The following is a 21,501-nucleotide window of genomic DNA, read 5'->3' as shown; positions in this document are numbered from 1 at the left end:
TTCATAGCAGCCCTATTCATAATTGCCAGATGCTGGAAAGAACCCAGGTATCCCTCAACAGAAGAGTGGATGCAAAAAATGTGGTATATCTACACAATGGAGTACTATTCAGCCATTAGAAACAATGAATTCATGAAATTCTTAGGCAAATGGATGTAGCTAGAGAACATCATACTAACTGAGGTAACCCAGACTCAAAAGGTGAATCATGGTATGCACTCACTAATATGTGGCTATTAACCTAGAAAACTGGAATACCCAAATCATAATCCACACACCAAATGAGGTAAAGAAGAAAGGAGGAGTGGCACCTGGTTCTGGAAAGACTCAGTGAAACAGTATTCGGCAAAACCAGAACGGGGAAGTGGGAAGGGGTGGGTGGGAGAACAGGGGAAGAGAAGGGGGTTTACGGGACTTTCCGGGAGTGGGGTGGCTAGAAAAGGGGAAATCATTTGAAATGTAAATAAATTATATCGAATAAAAAATATGAAAAACAAGTTCATATAAAATAAATATTCTCTTTCCACAGGAAAAGAGTAAATGTGACCCCCATCTCCTCATCTTCCATACTGCACTGGTGCCAATCCCATTCTTACAAAGACATTCCAAACTAGTAGTAATTAAGTTAAATGGTCCCCTCAAAAGCCTTAATTTAAACTAAACTTGCAGGCAAGAGTTACAAGAATGGCAGCTACATATCGACACTAAGCACAGGCTTCAGGGTGATGGTGCATCCTGCTCTCCTGGGCACAAGACATAGGCAGAGTGCCAACATCCTGCTCCTCCACTTCCAGTGGGAAGCCTTGGCTTGGTATCTGCTTCATGAGTTGCCGCTTTGGCTGTGATGTTTGGCCTCTGGAACACATTGAATGTAGAAGAAGAAATAGTATATGTAACCATGTTTTCAAATAGCATCCAATCCACTACTTGCATTTCAGGCATGTTACACCACTGCTCAATGATCTGATCAAGGTCAACACATGTTGGTCCCCAGATGCTGGATGAGTAATACTTCTCACCTTCTGCAGCAGGGTCTTCACATGTGCATGCTCATAAAGATTGGAGTTAAATGATCCATAAACTCCATTATTCACATCATACATGAAGGCTTGCTCATTTGACTCATCTTCATCGTCAGAGCCAGTCTTATTCCTTCCACATGTTTTCTTTGGCAACGATGTTGACTGTAAGTGTGAAAGCTGATCATAGTATCTGCCAGGCTCAGCTACGATTCTCCCTCCAGACTCTGATGGGAAGTACTTGCCCAGAGCTGGGTTAATCACACTGGTGATCTCTTCAAATTTAAGCTTTGTATCTTCAAATTCAGGAAAGTCACCACCAATATCAAGCAGATACATGCTGAAACCAGCTTCTGTTCCCATGTCAAGTACATATAGAGGGCTTCTGGGTCAGTACAACCACTTTCCACATTGGAGGTGATATCAAAGACATCAATAATTAGCTCTTTTGCTCATTCCAAAAGAAGCCTTCTGGTTTTGAGTGTGGCACCAAACTTTTTACTGAGGTGACAAACTGCCTTGGAATCTACAATGGCAATGCACAAAACCCACTTTTCCTTTGGATGTGCTCTGGTGACTTTCATCAACTCAATTTCACTGTCAAAAGTCAACATCTGAGAGGGAGTTCTACTTTCAGAGGTGAGGCCGCTACAATCTTTGCTTTTGTGACCAAGCAGAGAGGTTAACCGGGTACGCAGGGAACACCAGAGGGAAAGATCACTCAGGACACAGCCCGCCAGGGCTCCACCTGCACCCAGGATCTGGGCAGCCCCACAGATGTCTGGGCACATATCCTGCCAGGGAGTATCTGACCTTCAGTGAGTCATGCAGTTAGAGGGAGTCCCATGTTCAGAACTTGGGACCATCCTCTACCACAGCGTGCCATCTCCAAGTGGAGTAGGAAGTTAGCTATCCATGCAGCTGATCAGAGCAGGCAGTCAGCACAGGTGAGACCTGCCCTGCAGCTCAGGGGATCCTGTTTTGAACATTCTGGCAGATATTTTCCGGTTTCCTTTTCCAGCTTGGGACCACCCTCTGCCACCAATGGCAGAGGGTGGATATGTACCATATCCAAGTGATGCACAGAGGTAGCTAAGCAGTCAGGAGTGCAGAGAGGCCTGGCAATATAGTAGGACCACCTCTGCTGCTCAGAGGAAACAGCAGGAAACCCTGAGAACACAGAGCCTAGAATCACCCTGGGACAGGAGCCTTCCAATTGCCACCTGCACCTAGAGTTAGTTGATCGGGGCCACAGAGCTACATACCAAAATAAAATTACAAGAGAGCAGGTCTCACAAAAATACTTATATACTGGTATACACAGAGAAAACTGGTCTCCCAGGAGCACAAAGAAACCACAGTCAGAATCAGCAACACCAGCTAACACTAGAGATAACCAGATGGCAAAAGACAAATGCAAGAACATCACCAACAGAAAGCAAGGCAACATGGCTCCATCTGAACCAAGTTCTCCAACAACAGTAAGTCCTGGCTACCCCAACACACCAGAAATGCAAAACCTGGACTTAAAATCACACATTGTGATGCTGTTAGAGGACTTCAAGAAGGACATAAATAACTCCCTTAAAGAAATACAAAAGAACATGAATCAACAGGTAGAAGCCCTTCAAAAGGAAACATGAAAATCACTTAAAGAAATAGAGGAGAACATGTGACAACAGCTATGAGCCAATAAAAAGGAAACACAAAAATCACTTAAGGAAATTCAGGAGGACATGGGTCAACAGGCAGAAGTCCTGAAAGAGGAAACATGAAAATCCATTAAAGAATTACAGGAAAATACAAACAAACAAGTGAAGGAACAAAGCAAAACCATCCACGATCTAAAAATGAAAGTAGACTTAACTAAGAAATCACAAAGAGGGACAAATTTGGAGATAGAACACCTTGGAAAAAAATCATGAATCATAGATGCAAACATGGACAACAGAATACAAGAGAGAGAAGACAGAATCTCTGGTGCTGAAGATACCATAAAAAACATTGACTCAAGGGTTAAAGAAATTGTGAAATGCAAAAAGCTTGTAATCCAAAATATGCAGAAAATCCAGGACACAATGAGAAGGCCAAACCTAAGGATTATAGGTATAAAAGAGACTAAAGATTTCCAACTTAAAGGGCAAGTAAATATCTTCAACAAAATTATAGAAGAAAACTTCCCTAACCTAAAAAGAGAGATGCCCATGAACATACAAAAAGCCTACAGAATTCCAAATAGATTGGACCAGAACAGAAGTACCACCCATCACATAAAAATCAAAACATCAAATGTACTAAACAAAATATTAAAAACAGTAAGAGAAAAAGGCCAAGTAACATATAAAGGAAGACATATCAGAATTACATCAGATTTCATGCCTGAGACCATGAAATCTAGAAGATCCGGGGCAGAACTAAAACAGACTCTAAGAGAACACAAATGCCAGTGCAGTCTACTATACCCAGAAAAACTCTCAATCACCATAGATGGAGAAAACAAGATATTCCATGATAAAACAAAATTTACACAATATCTTTTCACAAATCCAGCTCTACAAAGGATGCTAGATGCAAAACGCCAATACAAGGAGGGCAACTACACTTGAAAAAAGAAGAGAGTAATCTTTCAACAAACATAAAAGAAGATAACAACTCAAACATAAAAATAGCATCAAAAATGACAGGAAGCAGCAATCATTATTCCTTAATATCTCTTAACATCAACGGACTCAATTCCCTAATAAAAAGACATAGGCTAAATGCTGGCTATGTAAACAGGACCCAGCATTTTGCTGCATATAGGAAATGCTCAGTGTCAAAGACAAACACTACCTCAGAGTAAAAGGCTGGAAAACAATTTTTACAAGCAAATGGTTCCAGGAAATAAGCTGGAGTAGCCATTCTAATATCAGAAAAAATTGACTTTCAACCTAAAGACATTAAACTAGATGTGGAAGGACATTTCATACTCATCAAAGGAAAAATCCACCAAGAAGAACTCTCAATTCTGAATATCTATGTTCCAAATGCAAGAGCACCCTCATCCGTAAAAGAAACTTTACTAATACTCAAAGCACACATTGCACCCCACACAATAATTGTGGATGACTTCAACACTCCACTCACCTCAATGGACCAATCAGGGAAACACAGACTAAACAGAGACACAATGAAATTAATTGAAGTTTTGGACCAAATGGATTTTATATATAAATATAAATACAAATACAAACATAAACATAAACATAAACATAAACATAAATATAAATATAAATATATATATATAATGTGTGTGTTATATGTGTTTTATACATATATATGTTATATCTGTTATACATATATATGTGTGTGTTATTTGTATATATATTTGTAAAAAGAAGAGAAGTAATCTTTAGGTATATATATATATATATATATATATATATATATATATATATATATATATATATATACCTAAATCAAAAGAATATGCCTTCTTCTCAGCACCTCGTGGTACATTTTCCAAAATCAACCATATAATTGGCCACAAACAGACCTGGACAGATATAGGAAGATTGAAATAATCACATGCCTCCTACCAGATCACAATGGATTAAGACTGGCCTTCGGGAGCAACAAAAACAACAGAAAGCCCTATTTTTCAAATGGAAGGTGAACAATGCTCTACTCAATGATAAGTTGGTCAAGGAAGAAATAAGTAAGAATTCAAAAACTTTCTAGAATTTATTGAAAATGAAAGCACAGGGTGGCATTGTCAGACATCAAGGGGTGAAACAGCCCTTGGTCCTATGAAGGCTCAATGCTCCAGTGTAGGGGAATGCCAGTGTTGGAATGTGGGAGTCAGTGTGTGGTTGGGGGAGCACCCTCATAGAAGCAGGGTGAGGAGGGATTGGACAGGGGCTTTTCAGACATAACACTGGGAAGGGGTATAACATTTGAAATGTAAATAAAGAAAATATCCAATAAAAGAAAAATAGAATCATAAAAATGAAAATTAATGCAGAAATGTAACAAATATTGTGATCAAAATTCTTTCATACTCCTTGGTATCCTATGATATTTGCATGCAACAGAATATGTTCCTCATGCAATGCCACTATTAAGCATAACATGTAAGGAGCCCCTGGTATAAATCCAAGCAGGATTCTATGGTATCCGTGGAGAGTATGCACCCTTTGGGCTAGTAGATGCTCCAGGGTGAGCACTCTTCCCAGCAGTAAGCCATGGACAGATGTCTCCTCATGGCAAGCTGGACAGATGTGCTGGGCAGTCAAACATAAGACATGAATCCCATGCTTCAGTTCTGCAGAGAAATAAGTGTAAGGTACCGAGGGTACTGAGTCTCTCTCACCCTTAGCCCTCAGCAAATGCCCTTCTGTCCATCACACACCCATGACATACACCAACATTCCACACAGACTCTTCACAGCATGAGCTATGTTGATGGAACCAGATGATGGACCTGAACTCTGAAAGTCATTGTGAAAGCAGAAGACAATTTCAACTCTTCCTGAAGAACAATATTTTTGCCCAGTGGTGGTGGCATATGCCTTTAATCCAAGCATTGGGAGGCAAAGTCAGGCAGGCAGATTACTGAGTTCGAGGCCAGCCTGGTCTACAGAGTGAGTTCCAGGAAAGCCAGAGCTACACAGAGAAACCTTGTCTTGGAAAAAAAAAGAAAAACATCTTAAAAAAGAAGCATTATTGAGGGGTAGCTCATGCTGAGGCAGGTAGGGCAAGCATCATGGAAAGGCTATAGACTGAGGAGATGTCTTGGTGCTGCCATTTTGACAGCTTGACAGGGGGAAATCTCACCAGTGAGTCCTGAAGAAGGGACTGAAACAAAAAAAAAGTATAGTGGTGTAAAAGGTGGAAGGCAACAGCCACACAAAAGGCTGTTCTCTGATCTCTACTCCTGTACTACAGCAATGAAAGTTACCCTCACAAATGAATATGAACATATAGACACATCACATACCAAAACACAGAAATCAGACAAAATAAGTATTCTAAGTATTAATTATATTACTTTTCTTCATCAAGTGTTTATTCTTATTCTTTTTAGAAAACATTATCATTGGGTGTGGACAATTTTGAGAGAGCAAGTTGCCCTTGAAAAATCTTACATTTTTTACAAAGTATATTTATATTGCTCACACATCACACCTTTAAAAGATTACAGAGTAATTATTCAATAAAATACAGAAAATGTGGTATATATACACAATGGAGTACTATTTAGCAATTAAAAACAATGAATTAATGAATTTTTTAGGCAAATGGTTGGAACTGGAAAATATTATCCTAAGGGAGGTAACGCAATCACAAAAGAATACACATGGAATGCAATCATTGATAAGTGGATATTAATTAGCCCTGATATTCTGAATACTGAAGATACAATTAGCATATCAAATGATTCCCATGAAGAAGGAAGAAGAGGGCCCTAATCCTGGAAAGGCTTGATCCAGCATTGTAGGGGAGTACCAGGACAGAGAAAAGGAAGGGGGAAAGATAGGAGAATGGATGGAGAGAAGAAGACTTATGGGACCTATGGGGAAGTGGGGAACTGAAAAGGGGAAAGCTTTTGGATTGTAAACAAAGAATATAGAAAATAAAAATATAAAAAAAATTGGGGTATATATCTAAACATAGAATTTTCACCTGAAGAACTTCGGATGGCTGAGAAGCACCTTAAGAAATGTTCAACATCATTAGTCATTAGGGAAATGCAAATCAAAATAACCCTGAGTTTTCACCTCACACCAGTCAGAATAACTAAGATTAAAAACTTAGGAGACAGCAGGGTTTGGTGAGGATGTTGACAAAGAGGAAGCCTCCCCCACTGCTGGTGGGATTGCAAACTGTTACAACCACTCTGGAAATCAGTCAGAAGATTTCTCAGAAAAGTGGGCATGACACTTTTGGAGGACCCTGCTATACCACTCCTGGGCACATACCAAGAGGATTCCCCAGCATGTAATAAGGATACATGCTTCACTATGTTCGTAGCAGCCCTATTTATAATAGCTAGAGGCTGGAAAGAACCCAGATTTCCTTCAATGTATGAATGGATACAGAAAATGTGGTATATTTACACAATGGATTACTCTGCAGCCTTTAGGAACAATGAATTCATGAAATTCTTAGACAAATGTTTGAAGCTGGAGAACATCATCCTAAGACAGGTAACCTAGTCTCAAAAGAAAACTCATGGTATGCTCTCATTGATAAGCAGATATTATTATAGAAGTGTGGTATACCCAAGACACAATCCACATATCAAATGATGCCCAAGAAGAAGGTAGGAGTGGTCCCTGGTTCTGGAAAGGCTCAGTGCAGCATTGTAGGAGACTACCAGAACAGGGAAGTGGGAAGGGTTGATGGGGAACATGGGGAGGGAAGAGGGCTTATGGGACTTTTGGGGAGGGGGGATCCAAGAAAGGGGAAATCATTTGAAATGTAAATAAAGAATATATCGAATAAAAATCATTTACTGATTTATTATTAGGTCTATAATATAATGATATTATTATTATTATTAGGTTCTTGCAATGTATTGACTCTAGGAATCAACAACTCTAGAACATTCTCATTGGTCCTGCTTTCAATCAAAATCTAAACATCACTTCTATGGTTTTAATATCGTTTGTCATGTATTCTTAGAATTTTGACTATAATCAAGTGTGTTGGATTATCCTCTACAAACTATGTGCTCTGTAATGATGTCGTAAACTCACTGGGACCATGCTCCTGGATGTCCTATTTCCTGGACAGTAAGCAATCATAAATAAACATCTCACTTTTAGCTTGCAAAAAAAAAAAAAAAAAAAAAGAAGAAGAAAAGAAAAGAAAGAAAGAAAGAAAGAAAAAGAAAAAAAGAAAAGAATGTAAAAGAAAATTATTGAAATGCAAAATACATTTTAATTTTGAATTATTTGTTTTGTATATATGAGTATACTGCAGCTGTCTTAGAAACACTAGAGAGGGCATTGGATCCCATTACAGATGCTTTTGAGCCACCATATGGCTGCTGGGTATTGAATTCAGGAACTCTGAAAGAGAAGTCAGTGCTCTTAACTGTTGAGCCATCTCTCCAGACCTATATTATTTTTATGAGATACAAAAACTAGTTTGGGGCTGGAGAGATGTCTCTGTGATTATGACACCTTTCTACTCTTTTTTTAATTTCATTTTTTATTTATTTATTTTGTATATTCTTTGTTTACATTCCAAATGCTTTCCCCTTTCCCAGTTCCCACCTCCCCATATGTCCCATAAGACCTCTTCTCTCCACCCATTCCACAATCACCCCCTCCCATTTCTCTGTCCTGGTATTCCCCTACAATGCTGGATCAAGCCTTTCCAGGACCAGGACTGCCTTCTTCCTTCTTCTTGGGAATTATTTGATATGCTAATTGTGTCTTGAGTATTCAAAGGTTCTGGGCCAATTAATATCCACTTATCAGTGATTGCATTCCATGTGCGTTCTTTTGTGATTGGGTTACCTCATATAGGATGATATTTTCCAGTTCCAATCATTTGCCTAAAAATTTCATGAATTCATTCATGAATCTCAGGTGCCAAAGATACTGTAGATAGCATTGACTCAATAGTCAAAGAAAATGCAAAATGCAAAAAGCTTTAAGCCCAAACATCCAGGAAATCCAGGACACAATGAGAAGACCAAACCTAAAGATTATAGGTATAGATGAGGGTGAAGATTTACAACTTAAAGGGCCACCAAATATCTTCCACAAAATTATGGAAGAAAACTTCCCTAACCTAAAGAGAGAGTTGCCCATGAATATACAAGAAGCCTACAGAACTCCAAACAGACTGGACCAGAATAGAAATACCTCCCATCACATAATAATCAAAACACTAAATGTACTAAACAAAGATAATATTAAAGGCAGGAAGAGAAAAAGGCCAAGTAACATATAAAGGAACACCTATCATAATTACACCAGACTTCTCATCAGAGACCATGAAAGCTAGAAGATCCTTGGGCAAATCTCATGCAGACTCTAAAAGAACACAAATGCCAGCCAAAACTAGTATACCCAGCAAAACTCTCAATCACCATAGATGGAGAAACCAAGAAATTCCATGACAAAGCCAAATTTACACAATATTTTTCCACAAACCCAGGCCTATAATGGATAATCGGGGGAAATCACCAATACAAGGAGGGAAACTATACCCTGGAAAAAGCAAGATAGTAACCTTCTTTCATCAAGCCCCAAAGAAGATAACCAATCAAATATTAAAAGAAAAAATCAAAAATGACAGGAAGTAATATCACTATTCCTTAATATCTCTTAACATCAATGGACTCAATTCCCCAATAAAAAGACATAGACTAACAGACTGGATGCATAAACAAGACCGTACAGTTTGTTGCATACCTGAAATACTCCTCAGTGTCAAAGACAAATACTACCTTAGAATAAAAGGCTGGAAGATAATTTTACAAGCAAATGGTCTCAGTTAACAAGCCAGAGTAGACACCTTTCTGATGTTAAACTGACATGGATTGAGTTCTAGCATACTTATGATAAATGACAATGTCTTTTAAGTCTAGTTCCAGCAGATCAAATGCCTTTTTTCTGGAATCTAAGTGCAACAGGCACTTGCATGGGAGCATAGACTTAGATACAGACAAAACAAACTATAAAATATAAATAAAGACATTTCTTTTTAATAGTTTAATTCAGATAGATCACAGTGCTCCTGCAACTCATTCCATTTACAGCAGAGCGATGGCCATGCACTCTCCACATGGATCCTCTAAATAAAAAAGCATGATGATTTCACAAGGCTAGCCACAAAATCACTTGGGATACACTGGCATTACCCTAGGGAATTCTTGCTAAACCTAACTGCCATATAATGACATAAGAGCAACTGTCCCTGTGAACTGCAACCCAGTTTTTCTGAGCTGTTCTGTATATTGAGACATGAGCCACAGTGCAGAGTCCTCAGACTTTCTTTAAAGGCAGCATGCCACTGCCCAAGAAACAGCATCTAGTTCAGCTCTCAAAGATGCAGACAGTTGCTTTCTTGCTGTCAGTATTGCTGCTTTGGGTTCCACGTGAGTGCATCCCATGTTCAAAGCAATCACTGTGGACATCACTCTTTTCCATGCCGTTGTGTTCTGATCATTGAGATTATGGCATTTAAGTGGTATCAAGTTTATTTTATGTTATGGCTTCCCAGAGTGTAGCTTGTAACTGCTGTTACAGATTCCACATATATAATGCCTTTACACTGTGGTTCGACAGAAATATCTGCAACACAAAGGTATGCTTATCATTTCAGGTTCCAATGGGGGATATTGTACTGACCCAGTCTGCAGCTGTTTTGCCTGTGTCTCTAGAGCAGAGAGTCTTCATCTCCTGCAGGAACAGCTAGAGTATCCTTATATTTACTTTTAATTATATAAATTGGTATCAACAAAATCTAGGACAGCCACCCAAACTCCTCATCTATGGGGCATCCAACATAGCATCTGAGGTCTTTGACAGGTTCAGTGGCAATGAGTTGGGACAGACCTTACTTGCACCATCCGTTCTGTGGAGGCTGATGCTGCTGCATCCTATTGCTGTCAGCACAGTGTGGAGTTTCCTCCCACAGTGCTCCAGGGCCAAACACAAATCTGTCTAGCAGCTCACTGAGCCTCAGTCTCTGAGATTGGTCTTTTCCCAGGCATTTCAACCATGTGATTTTAGAAGTTTCCTTAAAAAGCTGAAGCTGTGAAAAGTGATTTATTAAAATTATATGTGTGTTTATGTCATCATGTGTGATTTGTACTTTTCAATCTGTTTCTTAATTAAAATTCTACTTGTTGTCTTGCAAACACAAGCTGACATTCTCACTGTAATCTCACATTTCCACTTTTTATTTGCTTGAGGTTTCCATAATCCCTTATACCAGATCACACACAGAAGCCTCCTGGAACTGCTCTATTGCTTAGCTTCTGATCTCATCTCTGTATCCATCATGGAGGCTCATCCATGGTCTTAGACTCATTAGCTCTTTTTTTCTTCCCAGCAAATACTTACATCTTTCTCTACAGTATTTTCCACATGGTGGCCACATTCTCTTCTTGCCTTCTTTCACTTTGTGCTGTCTTCTCTTGTGGGAGATGTACAGGGTCTCCCCTATATCCTGAGCCAATCTGGGGATTGCTGTCTAGTTCCCAGTGATCCTGAATTTGCAGCTTACATTCCCCTTCCTCTTATTGCATGATTACATGACAGCACAACCACCTCTTCTTATTTTTCTATATTTTCCACCATTGCACATGCATGAATTCAAGAGGCCAAAGAGTGTAAGGACATGATCATGTCAGGCTTATTTCCTAAACACCCTGCACTTTTTCAAGAACCTTCTTTGGGCAACTGTATGTTTTCTATATGTAATGGGCAAGCTCACCAGAATGATCCTGAGCAATTATTCCCAGCTATGCATTCCTGAGTTTTTCACAATTACAGTCCTGGCTCAGGATATTGAAATTTTATCATATTAGTTTCTTTTGCTGCACAGTAAGTTAATACAAATTTAGTGACTTACATTATAACACCTTTAATCTGGGTGGAGTTCATCTGTATTCTCTCCTTAGAGTCTTAATGGCTACAGTCAATCCTTCATTCTCATCTACATATGCAAAAATTTCCTTCTAAGGTCAGTGAGGATGTTCCACAATTTTTAAAATGTTAAAAGATGGTTTCACTAAGTTTCCCACGATGACATTGACTTTGCAAATGTCCTGACTCAATCACTCATGTGCCAGTATTAAAAGCCTCATATACCTTGTTCAATTGCTTTCACAGTTACTAATGGGAAGTGCAGTAAGGAGATCATGAATGGTATTGTACTGGCTGGTGTTTGTGCTAACTTGACATGGGGTGGAGTTATCACAGAGAAAGGAGCTTCAGGTGAGGAAATGACTTTATGAGATCCAGCTGCAAGTCATTTTCTCAACTAGTGATCAAGTGCGGAGGGCACATTGTGGGTGGTGCCATCCCTGGGCTGGTAGTCTTGTGTTCTCTAAGAAAGCAAGGCAAGAAATTCAGAGGAAGCAAGCCATTAAATAACATCCCTCTGTGGCCTCTGCATCAGCTCTTGTTTCCTGACATCCTTGAGTTCCAGTCCTGGTTTCCTTTGGTGATGAATAGCAATGGGGAAGTGTAAGCTGAATAAATTCTTTCCTCCCCAACTCGCTTCTTGGTCATGATGTTTGTGCAGGAATAGAAACCCTGACCAAGGCAGGTATAGAATATTTTATCAGGCTGTCCCTCAAGAATTTGGCTGAACTCTATACCCAAACAAAGCTAAAGAAAAATTGTATTCAAATTCACAGCAAGTCTTTTCTGAAAGAAATCCATATAGTGAGTTATAGAATAAAATCTGACAGACATATGTGATTTCTATTTTTACTATGGCCGAATAATATACCTTGCACATGTGTACCATGTTTTAACCATTATTCTGTTGATAGCCCGTAGATTTATTTAAATTCTTATTTTTGTGAATAGTGAAGCAATAAACATGGGTGTGGATGTATATGTATTTATGACGACTTAGATTTGTTCAGGATTGTACCTAGTACAGGCATAACTGAGTCACATGACATTTGCATGATTTATTCAGGACAATCCATACAGTAGCCCTTAGTTTCTGAATCAGGTTGCAGTTCTTCAACAGTATATATTGTTTGCTCCTTTTGTATAGTCACACCATCATTTCTACACATTAATATAATTTAATTCTTATTAATTATTTAAATGAAGTGATTTTATGTGTTTTTAAAATCATTGGATATTTTCTTTATTTACATTTCTAATGTTATCCCATTTTTTATTTTCCCTTCCATTAAACCCCTATCCCATCTCTCCTCCTCATACTTCTATGAGGATGCTACCTGCTTCCCCCAACCCACCCACTTCTGCCTCCCCACTCTGGTATTCCCCCAAACCGGGGCATCAAGACTTCACAGGACAAAGAACATAAGCAACAGAAACTAAGGCTACTTGGCATCATCAAAACCCAATTCTCCCATAACAGAGATCCCTGGATACCCTAACACACAAGACAATCGAGAGTCTGATTTAAAATCACACCTCATGATGATGATAGAGGACTTTGTATCCCTAAACAGAAGACTGGATGCAAAAAATGTGGTATATATAAACAATGGAGTACTATTCAGCCATTAGAGGCAATGAATTCATGAAATTCTTAGACAATTGGATGGAGCTGGAGAACATCATACTAAGTGAGGTAACCCAGTCTCAACAGATCAATCATGGCATGCACTCACTAATAAGTGAATATTAGCCTGGAAAACTGGAATACCCAAAACATAATCAACACATCAAATGAGGTACAAGAAGAACGGAGGAGTGGCCCCAGGTTCTGGAAAGGCTCAGTGTAGCAGTATAAGGCGAAACCAGAACAGGGAAGTGGGAAGGGGTGGGTGGGAGAAGAGGGGGAGGGAAGGGGCCTTATGTGACTTTTGGGGAGTGGGGGACCAGAAAAGGGTAAATGTACATTTCAAATTTTATTTGAAATGTAAATAAAAAATATATCGAATAAAATAAAAATACATCGGGAGAAAAAGAAAAAAAAAGAAAAAAAAAAGGACATAAATGACTCCCTTATAGAAATATCAAAGAAAACAGGTAAACAGGTTGAAGCCCTTAAAAAGGATACAGAAAAATCCTTTAAAAATTACAGGAAAACATAATTCTTCACAATGAAGTGAAGAAATTGAAAAAAAAATCATTCAGGATCTAAAAATGGAAAGAAAAAGAATAAAGCAATCACAAAGGGAGACAACCCTGGAGATTGAAATCCTCGGAAAGAGATCAGGAGTCATAGATGCATGCATCATTAACAGAATGCAACAGGTAAAAGAGAGAATCTCAGATGCAGAAGACACCACAGAAAACATTGACACAACAGTGAAAGAAAATGCAAAATACAAAAAGCTCCTAACCCAAAAACATCCAAGAATTCCTGGACACAATGAGAAGGCCAAATCTAAGGGTAATAGAAGAGTGAGAAGATTCTCAACTTAAAGGGCCAGTAAATATCTTCAACAAATTATAGAAGGAAACTTCCCCAACCTAAATAAAGAGATGCCCATGAACATACAGGAAGTCTACATAACTCCAAACAAATTTTAGCCTTTCTGACTGGGTTGAGGTAAAATCTCAGGGTTCTTTTGATTTGCATTTCCCTAATAGCTAAGGATTTTGCACATTTCTTTAGGTCCTTCTCCCCATTCTATATTCTATAAGCAGAGATGTGGCCAGGGAGTGAGGGAAGAAAGGAAAATCATCTAAAGATAAATATGTGATAATAAAAATTTAGGCACCACAGAGCCAGGAGACTTCTGTGCACAGCCTGCCAAAAGAGAGCGATCTCCAAGCAGCATTTTCACTTCTGAGTGCAGAGGGGAGATCTTCACCTTCTCTCTGGAGGGGATCAGCTAGGAGTACACAGGGCCTAAGATCAGTGAAGCAGCTGGGATGAGTGAAGCCAAGAAACTCCACAGCCTTCTCTGTATAGCCCACCAGAAGAGAGTGATCTCCCAGCAGTGCTTTCATTTCTGAGTACAGAGGTGAGATCTTTACATTCTCTCTGGCTGGGACATGCTAGGAGCACACAGGGCCTAAGATCTGTTGAGCAGCTGGGATGGAAGTCTTCCTGATGCCATTTGCATCAAGGAGCAAGGGAACTCCACAGCCTTCTGTGCATAGCACACCAAGAGAGAGAATTCTCACAGCAGTGCTTTCACTTTTGAACTTAGAGGAGTAAGGACACAGATTTACAAGCCCACAGGAGGAACAAACTCCAGTCAGAGACAAGCATATCAACTATCATCAGATGGCAAAAGGCAAGCACAAGAACCCTACCAACAGAAACCAGTTCTCCTACCACAGAAAGTTCCAGATACCCCAACACACCAGAAAAGCAAGAGTTGGGTTTAAAATCATATCTCCTGATACTGATAGAGGGTTTCAAGAAAGACTTAAATAACACCCTTAAAGAAATACAGGAGAACATTGGTTAACAGGTGAAAGCCCTTAAAGGGGAAACACAAAAATCTCTTAAAGGAATACAGGAGATTATGGGTCAACAGGCAGAAGCCCTTAAAGAAGAAACACAAAAATCCCTTAAAGAATTACAGGAAAACACAAACAATCAAGTGAAGGAACTGAACAAAACAATTCAGGATGTAAAAGTGGAAGTAGAAACAATAAAGAAATCACAAAGTGAGACATCTCTGGAGATAGAAAACCTTAGAAAGATTCAGGAGTCATAGATGCAAGCATCAACAACAGAATACAAGAGATAGAAGAAAGAACCTCAGGTGCTGAAGATACCATAAAAAACATTGACTCAAAAGTCAAAGAAAATGCAAAATACACAAAGCTGGTAACCCAAAACATCCAGGAACTCCACGACACAATGAGAATTCCAAACCTAAGGATTATAGGTAAAAATGATAGTGAGGATTTACATCTTAAAGTCCCAGTAAATATCTTCAAGGAAATTATAGAAGAAAACTTCCCTAACCTAGAGAAAGAGATGCCCATGAACATACAAGAAGCTTTCAGAATTCCAAACAGATGGGACCAGAACAGAATGTCCTCCTGGCACATTATAATCCAAACATCAAATTCACTAAACAAAGAAAGAATATTAAAAGCAGTAAGGGAAAAAGGGCAAGTAACTTACAGAGGCAGACCTATCAGAATCACACCAGACTTCTCACCAGAGATGATGAAAGCTAGAAGATCATGGGTAGACCTCATACAGACCCTAAGAGAACACAAATGACAGCCCAGGCTACTATACCCAGCAAAACTCTCAATTATTATAGATGGAGAAACCAAGATATTCTATGATAAAACCAATTTACAAAATATCTGTTCACAAATCCTGCCCTACAAAGGATAATTGATGGAAAATGCTAACACAAGGAGGGAAACTACACCCTAGAAAAAGCAAGAAAGTAATCTTCTTCCAACAAACCCAAAAAAAGATACTCACACAAAGATAAAAATAACAAAAAATAATAGGAAGCAACAATCACTATTCCCTAATATCTCTTAACAACAATGAACTCAATTCCCCAATAATAAAAACATTGACTAACGAAATATTGCTCATGTAAATCTTCAATTTTTTCAGAAAATGTTTATAATTCCCCTTTTAATTAATTTGGTGATTTTTTTTTATGTCTACCATTTTATCTGCATTATTTTTCATGATAATCTTCAATTTTGAGAAATCTGACTCCTGCCAGTCAATTACATGCGACTCGCCTCCATCTTGGTTCTTGGATGCCAGAGAGATCAGACAGCCTGAGGTACGCAAATATAACCCGAGGCCATTGCGGGGGTCTAAGCATTGTTGGCCTGCACCAGGCCCTGGGCTGTTCGGGGGGTGGGGGGGATTGGTGTGCCAACCTGGCCAGGAGGTTCTTTGCCCAGGCCAGCATGAGCGCACGCTGTCATTTTGCCTACTGGTCACCAGAGAGTTCTAGCAGGCAAAGTCAGCTAATAGTTATAGCCCGAGGCTAACATAGCAGGGGCGGGGGTCTAGGCCCAACAGGCCCTGGATTGCCCCCAAGACCTGGGCTCCTCGGTGGGCCATCTGTGAGCCAACCCAGCAAGGAGGTTGTTAGCCAGGCAGACTCTCCCATCACTTTCAGGCAGCTCGCACAGGCCTCCATCCTGGCCACCTGACAGAACCAGTTAATACTCACAGCCCGAGCGGAACTTTCCTCTGACCTTGGCCTGCCAGGCTTTTGCCTAGGCTCGGGGCCTGAGCAGCTAGGCTAGCCTTGTGTGTACCAACCCGATGGGGAGATCAGATGCCCAGCAGAGTGATCAGCACTCTGAAAATATCCCACAGCATACACCATTAGCACTCCCTGAAAAAGCAAACGGGCACCATGTGGTTCACAGACACAATCTGGGGCAAGGCACAATATGGCTGCAAGGGCACCCAAGAAGAGGGTAGCACATCAGCAATCTGCGACAGGGGAAACCCAGCCATCCAGTGTTGCGGAAATTGCCCCAGAGCCTCACAGGAGGCTCAAACACCAGCCAGAGACAAGACCAACTAATGCCAGAGAACAAGATGGCAAAGGGCAAACATAGGAACACTACTAACAGAAATCTAGGCAAAATGGCAGAGTCAGAACCAAACTCTCCAACATCAGCAAGTCCTGGTTATGCCAACACACCAGAAAAACAAGATTTGGATTTAAAATCACTGGTCATGATGCTGCTAGAATAACACAAAAAGGACATAAATGAATCACTTAAAGAAATACAGGGGAACATGAATAAGCTAGAAACACTTATAATGGAAACACAAAAATCATTTAAGGAAATTCAGGTGAATAAGGCTCAAGAGATAGAAGCCAATAAAGAAGAAACACACACACACACACACACACACACACACACACACATAAAACCTTAAAGAAATGCAGGAGAACTTGAGTCAACAGGCAAAAGTCATGAGAGAGGAAACACAAAAATCTCTTAAAGAATTAAAGGAAAACACAAACAAATGATGGAACAGAGCAAAACCATCCTGGATCTAAAAACAGAAGTAGAAACAACTAAGAAATGACAAAGGGAGACAACTTTGGAGATAGAAAACCTTGAGAAGTAATCAGGGGCCATAGATGCAAATATAAACAACAGAATACAAGAGATGGAAGAATATCAGATGCCGAAGATACCATAGAAACCATTAACTCAACAGTCAATCAAAATGCAAAATGCAAAAAGCTTGTATCCAAGAACATCCAGGAAATCCAGGACACAATGAGAAGACTAAACTTAAGGATTATAAGAATAGATGAGAGTGAAGATTTACAACTGAAAGGGCCAGCAAATATCTTCAACAAAATTATGGAAGAAAACTTTCCCAACTTAAAAAGAGAGATGCCCATGAATATATAAGAAGCCTACAGAACTACAAACAGACTGGACCTGAGCAGAAATACCTCCTGTCACATAATAATCAAAACCCCAAATGCACCAAATAAAGAAAGAATATTAAAGGCAGTAAGAGAAAAAGGCCAAGTAACATATAAAGGAAGACCTATCAGAATCACACTAGACTTCTCACCAAAGACCATGAAACCTAGAAGATCCTTGGGCAGATCTCATGCAGACTCTAAGAGAACACAAATGTCAGCCAAGTCTATTATACCCAGCAAAACTCTCAATCACCATAGATGGAGAAACCAAAATATTCCATGACAAAACCAAATTTATACAATATATTTCCACAAACCCAGCTCTGCAAAGAATAATAGGAGGAAAACTCCAATACAAGGAGGGAAACTACACCCTGGAAAAAGCAAGATAGAAACCTTCTTTCATCAAACCAAAAACAAGATAACCACACAAATATAAAAAATAAGACCAAAAATGACAGGAAGTAATAATCACTATTCCTTAATATCTCTTAACATCAATGGACTCAATTCCCCAATAAAAAGACATAGACTAACAGACTGAATAAGGAAACAGGACCCTACATTTTGCTGCATATAGGAGACACACCTCAGTGTCAAAGACAAAAACTACCTTAGAGTAAAAGGCTACAAGACAATTTTACAAGCCAATGGTCTTGTAAAATTAGCCATTCTAATATCAGATAAAATTGACTTTCAACCTAAAGTCATCAAAAGAGACACAGAAGGACACTTCTTGCTGGTCAAAGGAAAACTCTACCAAGAAGAACTTTCAATTTTCAACATCTATGCGCCAAATGCAAGGGCACCCTCATTCATAAAAGAAACTTTATTAAAGCTCAAAGCACACATTGCACTTAACACAATAATTGTGGGTGACTTCAACACTCCACTCTCCTTAATGGACTGATCAGGAAAACAGAAACTAAACAGGGACACAGTAACACTAATTGAAGCTTTGGACCAATTGGATTTGATTTATATTTATAGAACATTTCACCCTAAAGCAAAAGAATATAGCTTTTTCTCAGCACCTCATGGTACCTTCTCCAAAATCGACCATATAATTGGTTACAAAACAGACCTCAACAAATATAAGAAGATCCAACTAATCTCATGCCTCCTATCAGATCACTATGGAGTAAGAGTGGTTTTCAATAGCAACAAAAACAGCAGAACGCCCACATACACATGGAGGCTGAATAATACTCTACTCAATGACACCTTAGCCAAAAAAGAAATAAAGAAAGAAATCAGAGACTTTTTAGAATTTAATGAAGTGAAGGCACAACATACCCAAATCTTTGGGACACAAATAAAGCAGTGCTAACAGGAAAAATCATAGCCCTGAGTGCCTCCAAAAAGAAAATGGAGAGAGCATGCACTAGCAGCTTAATGAGACACCTGAAAGCCCTGGAACAAAAAGAAGCCAATTCACCCAGGAGGAGTAGAAGACAGGAAATCATCAAACTCAGCGCTGAAATCAATCAAGTGGAAACATAGAGAACCATACAAAGAATCAACGAATCCAGGAGCTGGTTCTTTGAGAAAATCAACAAGATAGATAAACCCTTAGCCAGACTGACCAAAGGGCACAGAGAAAGTATCCAAATTAACAAAATTAGAAATGAAAAGGGGATATAACAACATAAACTGAGGAAATCCAAAAAATCATCAGATCCTACTCCAAAAGACTATACTCAACACAACTGGAGAATCTGGAGGAAATGGACAATTTCCTAGACATATCCCAAATACCAAAATTAAATCAGGACCAAATAGATCATCTAAACCATCCCATAACCCCTAAAGAAATAGAAGAAATAGAAGGGTTTTCATAGAAAGTCTCCCAGCCAAAAAAGCACAGGACTAGACAGTTTCAGTGCAGAAATCTATCAGACCTTCAAAGAAGACCTAACAGTTATACTCTTCAAACTATTCCACAAAATATAAACAGAAGGAACACTACCCATCTCCTCCTATGAAGCCACAATTACGCTGATACCAAAACAACACAAAGATCCAACAAAGAAAGAGACTTCAGACCAATTTCCCTTATGAACATCGATGCAAAAATACTCAATAAAATTCTTGTCAACCAAATCCAAGAACACATATAAATGATCATCCACCATGATCCAGTAGGCTTTATCCCAGGGATGCAGGATTGGTTCAATATACAGAAATCCATCAATGCAATCCACTGCATAAACAAACTCAAAGAATAAAACCACATGGTCATTTCATTAGATGCTGAAAAAGCATTTGACAAAATTCAGCATCCTTTCATGCTTAAAGTCTTGGAAAGAACAGGAATTCAAGGACCATACCTAAACATAGTAAAAGCAATATACATCAAACCTGTAGCCAGTATCAAACTGAATGGAGAGAAACTTGAAGCAATCCCACTAAAATCAGGCACTAGACAGGGCTGCCCCCTTTTTCTTTATCTTTTCAATATTGTACTTGTGGTACTAGCTCATGCAATTAGACAACATAAGGAGGCCAAAGGGATACAAATTGGAAAGAGAGAAGTCAAACTATCATTATGTGCAGATGATATGATAGTCTACCTAAGTGACCCAAAAAGTCCACTAGAGAACTCCTACAGCTGATAAACAATTTCAGCAAAGTGACAGGTTATAAAATCAACTCAAGCAAATCAGTGGCCTTCCTATACTCAAAGGATAAGCAGCCTGAGAAAGAATTTAGGGAAATGACACCCTTCACAATAGCCACACACAATATAAAGTACCTTGGGGTGACTCTTACCAAACATGTGAAAGATCTGTATGACAAGAACTTCAAGACTCTGAAGAAGGAAATGGAAGAAGACCTCAAAAAATGGAAAAACCTCTCATGCTCATGGATCGGCAGGATTAATATAGTTAAAATGGCCATTTTGGCAAAAGCAAGATACAGATTCAATTCCAATACCCTCAAAATCCCAACTCAATTCTTCATAGAGTTAGAAAGAGCAATTCTCAAATTCATCTGGAATAACAAAAAACCCAGGATACCTAAAATTATTCTCACTGACAAAAGAAATTCTGGGGGAATCAGTTTCCCTGACCTCAAACAATACTGCAGAGCAATATGTTAAAAACTGCATTGTATTGCTACAATGACAGGCAGGCAGATCAATGGAACAGGATTAAAGACCCAGAAATGAAACTACACACCTATGGCCACTTGATCCTCGACAAGGGGGCTGAAAACATCCAATGGAAAAAAGATAGCCTTTTCAACATATGGTGCTGGTTCAACTGGAGGTCAGCATGCAGAAGAACACGAATTGATCCATCCTTTTCTCCTTGTACTAAGCTCAAATCCAAATTGATGAAGGACCTCCACATAAAGCCAGACACTCTGAATCTCATAGAAAAGAAACTGGGGAAGACGCTTGAGGACAGGGGGAAAGTTTCTGAACCTATCACCAATAGGTTATGCTCTAAGATCAAG

At 39.2% G+C, this 21,501-nt stretch overlaps 1 long non-coding RNA gene and 1 pseudogene across 1 annotated transcript in view; one reads left to right on the top strand and one right to left on the bottom strand.

Annotated features, from left to right (window-relative positions):
• The window catches only part of LOC127677182 (uncharacterized), a 326,506-nt gene that overhangs the window by 302,809 nt on the left and 2,196 nt on the right, over positions 1 to 21,501 (top strand). The window lies entirely within an intron of this gene.
• The window catches only part of LOC127677133 (ornithine decarboxylase-like), a 137,991-nt pseudogene continuing 117,194 nt past the window's right edge, over positions 705 to 21,501 (bottom strand).

The sequence above is a fragment of the Apodemus sylvaticus genome, chromosome 2, assembly GCF_947179515.1.
Source record: "Apodemus sylvaticus chromosome 2, mApoSyl1.1, whole genome shotgun sequence".
Taxonomy (NCBI): domain Eukaryota; kingdom Metazoa; phylum Chordata; class Mammalia; order Rodentia; family Muridae; genus Apodemus; species Apodemus sylvaticus.
Note: the sequence above shows the minus strand (reverse complement) of the source record. Positions and strands in the feature narration are given on the sequence as shown.